Genomic DNA, 5653 nt, shown 5'->3' with positions numbered 1-5653 from the left:
ACCGATCTGGCTCACGCCGATCTGAACTCAGATCATGTAAGATTTTAAAGGTCGAACAGACCTATGTACTAAGCTTCTGCACCTAGACAAAATCTTAATTCAACATCGAGGTCGTAATCTCTCTTGTCGATATGAACTCTCAAAAAAAAAATACGCTGTTATCCCTGAGGTAACTTAGTCTATTAATCATTAATAAAGGATCATAGAAATACTTAAAAGTAATTATATTAAGAAGAGTTTATTTTACCTTCTCGACGCCCCAACGCAATAGTCAAATAGCAAATTTATTCATTATCAACTACAAAAATTAATACTTAAATATAAAGATCTACAGGGTCTTATCGTCCTCCTAAATCATTTAAGCCTTTTCACTCAAAAGTAAAATTCAATATTACAAATAAAGATAGTCTTCCACTCGTCCAACCTTTCATACAAGCCCACAATTAAAGGACTAATGCTTATGCTACCTTCGCACGGTCAAAATACCGCGGCCGTTTAAAGCCTCACTGGGCAGGTCAGACCTTTTATTTTAACAAAAGGACATGTTTTTGATAAACAGGCGGAGGAAATTTTTGCCGAATTCCTTTAATCATTCTTACCAATATACTAATAACACCATTATAAATTGTCTTAACTAATTTAAAACAAATAGTACAATAATAAATTAAATGCAATAAAATATAATAAATAACTCAAATAAGTTATAACAAAATTACAAATGATGGCTACTTCTAAGCCCACATCTTTCATTTAATATAAAACCACATTATAAATAAACAAAAGTAAAGAGCAAATCCCCCTTACTGTTACTCACAGCAAAACTATAATGAACCAACCTGACAACAAGCCTAACTGTGGCTGAATTAAATTCAATTCTTGTACAACCAGATATAATAGAAATCGAAAGGCATCTCACCACTAAAATAAAATTCATAAATAATATGCCACCTATAATATCATAATACTTTAGCTCTTTCCATTTCGGGAAATAATTATATAATAATATTATTCAGTGTCCCCTGATACAAAAGGTACAACATTTCATGTTTTCTTCCTTCAAAAAAAATTTCATCTATTTAAACATTCCCTTACGGTACTAATTAACTATAATACTAACAAATTAATTCTATACCCTATACAATAACATCAATTAAAGTTGATTCACTTAATCTTAATAATATATATATATATATATATATATATATATATATATATATATATATATATATATATATATATATAATAAGTGTCTCCTTCAATCAAAATAATCTGAATTGCACAGAAACCTCCTCGATGTAAACGAATAGCTCAACTAACAAGCTCTATTTTGCTATTAATTCAATCTAGGTGCACCTTCCGGTACACCCACTATGTTACGACTTATCTCACCTAAACAAATGAGAGCGACGGGCGATGTGTACATATTTTAGAGCCACAGTCATAATAGTAACATAACTAACATTACATTCAAATCCACCTTCATTTAAATAATTTCATAATAAAATCCGTATAAACATTCTATTGTAATCCATCTCCTCTTACTGATAAGCTGCACCTTGACCTGAAGTCTTCCTCAATAAAGGTAATGAAGGTCCCTAACCTCTCCCTAATACCTTCAACTACGGTGGTATACAAACTGCTGACAACAGTAAGTAAAATATATCGTGGATTGTCGATTACGGGACAGATTCCTCTGAACAGCCTAAAATACCGTCAAATCCTTTGAGTTTCAAGAACATAACTACTATTACCCAGGTATTACATTTTACATTAAAAATAATAGGGTATCTAATCCTAGTTTAAAAAATAATTTCATAGCTTCAAACATAGAACTCATTATTTTAAATAATAATTTCACCTAAAAATAAACAAAACAAGCCTTTCAATCCAAACTTATAACTATAGTTTAACCATCACCAATTCTTCTCCGTTTTTCAATTCCCGACGGGAGCTCATGCGGTTCGGATCACACTTTAACCTGTAGGTCTATGCCTCATTTAGCCTCGCTGCTGAAGGGGACGCTAAACGGAAACGAAATAATAAAACTAATAACTAATATTCTAGAGGGAGCTCTAGAAACCATCTTCTTCATATTATTTTATTTTGTGTAAAACAGGACAAGTATGTATGCATAATAAGAAACGTACTGTAAAACACTCAGATATATTCGGACACCTTAAGAAAACCAAGATTTGAAGTTCTTAATATATTTCACATTCTACCGAGAATGAAATTTAAGAGGTAGATTTCAAGCTGAAATGTTCCTACGTATTCAAGAAACTTGTGTTTCAAGATAAAAGGAAAATATTTTTGCTAACTTCCAATAACTTGCACTTCATTGAAGTTTATTTTCTTGTAAATCATTGATAATTGTATTTACAGAGTCGTTCATAATAATTATTACATTGTCTTCGATATTATAAAATATATATTTATTATCTTCTTAGTTTATTTATGTAACGAAATATAATGCCACAGTGAAATTTTAAATTGTTCTTTGTGTTTTGTTAACAAGTTAATCTCCATGTGCATCACCGGTGATTCACAGAAGGTTTATTCACATAAGGTTTACTTTGCGGAGACATGTGCACCATATACGACTCACAGGCATGGCTTTCGTTTTTTTAAGCCGTGTGAATTACCGGTGATTCAAAAGCATAAGTTTTAATTGCGAAATACATTATCTTGCTCAGAAAGATGTTGGGCATCCTTGGTTTCCGGACTGAAATTGTTGTATCATTTTGATACATATTTTTGTACAATACAATTGACCTTACAATTTACCTTACCCAATTTCGTAGTGGCAGTCAATGTGTTAAGAACCAAAGTTGAGCATTTTATATCTAAACGAAAAATGAAATTAAATTTTTAATTTTTAAGTCCCACGAATATGCCGGCTAGGCAAAATAGACGCTGATGATGAGAAATGAATGCAATAGTCGACATAATAAAGTGAAAGAACACCTTGAAAACTTACAAGCACGATGTTTGTTCACCCCAAACCTTGCAGGTGTGAGCTGGGTTCAAACCAGGATCCTCAACCACCGGAGGTGAACTCTCTACCACTAATCCACCGTGCCCCTTTTATAGCTAAGTGAGAACAATACCTTTAGTCCTATTTAGAAATTGAAATAAAGATACAAGCCAACGTACTGACCCTACAAATCGCAGTTGAACTTCATTTCGTTGACCATAGGAGACTGTGGCCTAGAATTGAACAGTAGTGAATTTATTTCTCAACTCTAAACCTATTTAAACTTTTTATTAATAGTGAAATGTAGAACAGTCAGTATGCTTGTAAAAGCTACATCATATTTCGTTTGACAATAATAATAATAATAATAGTAATAATAATAGTAATAATAATAATAATAATAATAATAATAATAATAATAATAACAAAAATAATCATAATAATAATAACTAAAAACTAACTGACTGACTTTATGGTCTATGGAACCCGAAGGTTCAATGAAGCGTTCACAAAAGCTCTCCACTGACTTCTATCCTTAGCTAATTGCATCCAGTTTCTAGTTTGTATTCCTATCTCTGCGAGATCCATCTTAATATTATCCTCCCATCTGCGCCTAGGTCTTCCTAATGGTCGTTTTCCTATGGGTCTACCAGTCAAGACTTTGAAAGCGTTTCTACTTTCTTCCATTCTAGCTACATGACCCGCCCACCTAAGCCTCCTAGACTTCACGGCCATGACAATGTTGGATAAACCATATAAATTACGTAGTTCCTCGTTATGAAGTTTCCGCCATTATCCATTCCCGTTCCTCTTGGGTCCGAATATTCTTCTCAGGATCTTGTTCTCAAATACTTTCAGTCTATGCGCTTCCTTCAGAGTAAGTGTCTATGTTTCGCAGCCATACAAAACAACAGGCATGATTACCGTTTTTTATATTTTAAGCTTCAAATTCCTCGACAGAATTCGCGACGACAAGAGATTTTGAACCGAATAGTAACACGAATTCCCTGCTCTTAGTCGACATTTAATTTCCTCGTGAATATGATTTTCGTCTGTTAATATTGATCCTAGATATTTGAAACTGTGCACTTCATCAAAAGTATTATTTAATATTTCAACGCGTGTATAATTTGTTGTATTCCGGTCACGACGCACTTCTATGTATTCAGTTTTTTCTGCATTTACTTCTAAACCCATGTCCCTGCAAGCGTTTAATATCTCTGCATTTTTTTCTATTGTTCTCCTATCATCACCTATTAAATTTACATCATCAGCATAGGTTATAACCTGGTGAATACCGTTCAACTCTATTCCCTGGTTGCTATCTTTGATTTTCCTTATAGCTTATTCCAGAACGAAGAAAAATAACAATGGCGACAACGCATCTCCTTGTTTCAGTTCAATTTCGACGTGAAAGCTCGTGGAAAAAAGTTTTCCTACTCGGACTTTACTTTGGAATTCATTTAAACATATCTTAATTAATCTAATTAGCTTTCTCGGTATTCCAAGTTCTGTAAGAAGGTTGTATAATGTTTCTCTCCTAACTGAGTCGTACGCCTTTCTAAAATGAATAAATGGTTGATGTACCGGGGTATTGTATTCACACTTTTTTTTCGAGTATTTGGCGAATGGTAAATATTTGGTCAATAGTTGATTGATTTCGTCTAAATCCGCATTGATAGTCTCCAATAATTTCATCTGCGTATGGGGTCAGTCTTGCTAACAGAATATTTGAAAGGATTTTATAGGATGTTAACAGAAGAGAAATGCCTCGATAATGATTACAGTCAATTTTGTCGCCTTTCTTGTGAATTGGAACAATTATTGATCCTTTTAACTCTTGTGGCAATTCTTCCTTGTTCCAGATAAGGAGAATGAGTTTGTTTATCTTGTGAGAATGAGTATGTATATCGCCTCCAGCTAAAATTAACTCAGCCGGAATTTCATCTACACCCGGAGATTTGTGTTTCTTTAATTTCTATATAGCAGTTTCTACTTCTATTCGGTCGGGTTCTGGGATATACGGTTCTGCGGTGTGTATCTCCTTTTCTCCACGCACAAAAGTTTTCGGTTCCGTGTTAAGCAAATCGTCAAAGAAATATTTCCATCTATTTAATAATCTAATAATAATAATAATAATCCATCTAATCTAATAATAATAATAATAAATGAAAAAATACAGAATTTCGAATCACACTTTATACGCTTATCATTTTTTCTATAGTTTTTTTACGATCAATGAAAAAATAAAGTAAAAGCTCAAGCAAAAGTAATATGCGGATCCAATGAGCTTTGGAATAAGATAACACAACTCATCTACTCTGGAAATATATGCGTAATAGCCATAGGCTTTTAAAACCTTTAAAATATTTAATTAAATCGCCAGGTGGTAGAAAGGTATGCGTACCGATTTTGATGTTATACTAAGGGGCAATATGTACTAACCTAAGGGGTGCAAATTTGTTCAGCTTCACAAGTCCATAACCCTTTGCAGTTGTTTTTGATCTCAACTGTACTTCGTATATGAACATTAATTTCATTGTGACAAACTAGTAATCTATTACATAAAAGTTTTAACAAGCTACAATTAAACACCCCAAAGGTGGATTTGAAGGCATGATGTTTAGACCCTTAATTTAGCGAACTAACACTTGAATTTGACCCGACATTTAAACTTGA

General features: G+C 33.0%; 1 non-coding gene across 1 annotated transcript; it reads right to left on the bottom strand.

Moving 5' to 3' along the window:
- Positions 1–1344: 1344 nt before the first annotated feature.
- Positions 1345–1753, bottom strand: LOC145686832 (small subunit ribosomal RNA). The gene has a single exon (XR_014131655.1). It is a non-coding gene; the product is annotated as a small subunit ribosomal RNA (ribosomal RNA).
- Positions 1754–5653: the final 3900 nt, after the last annotated feature.

This window comes from Thermobia domestica, chromosome 5 (genome assembly GCF_964235325.1).
Source record: "Thermobia domestica chromosome 5, izTheDome1.hap1.1, whole genome shotgun sequence".
In the NCBI taxonomy this organism is placed as follows: domain Eukaryota; kingdom Metazoa; phylum Arthropoda; class Insecta; order Zygentoma; family Lepismatidae; genus Thermobia; species Thermobia domestica.
This window is presented reverse-complemented; position numbering and strand designations above follow the sequence as displayed.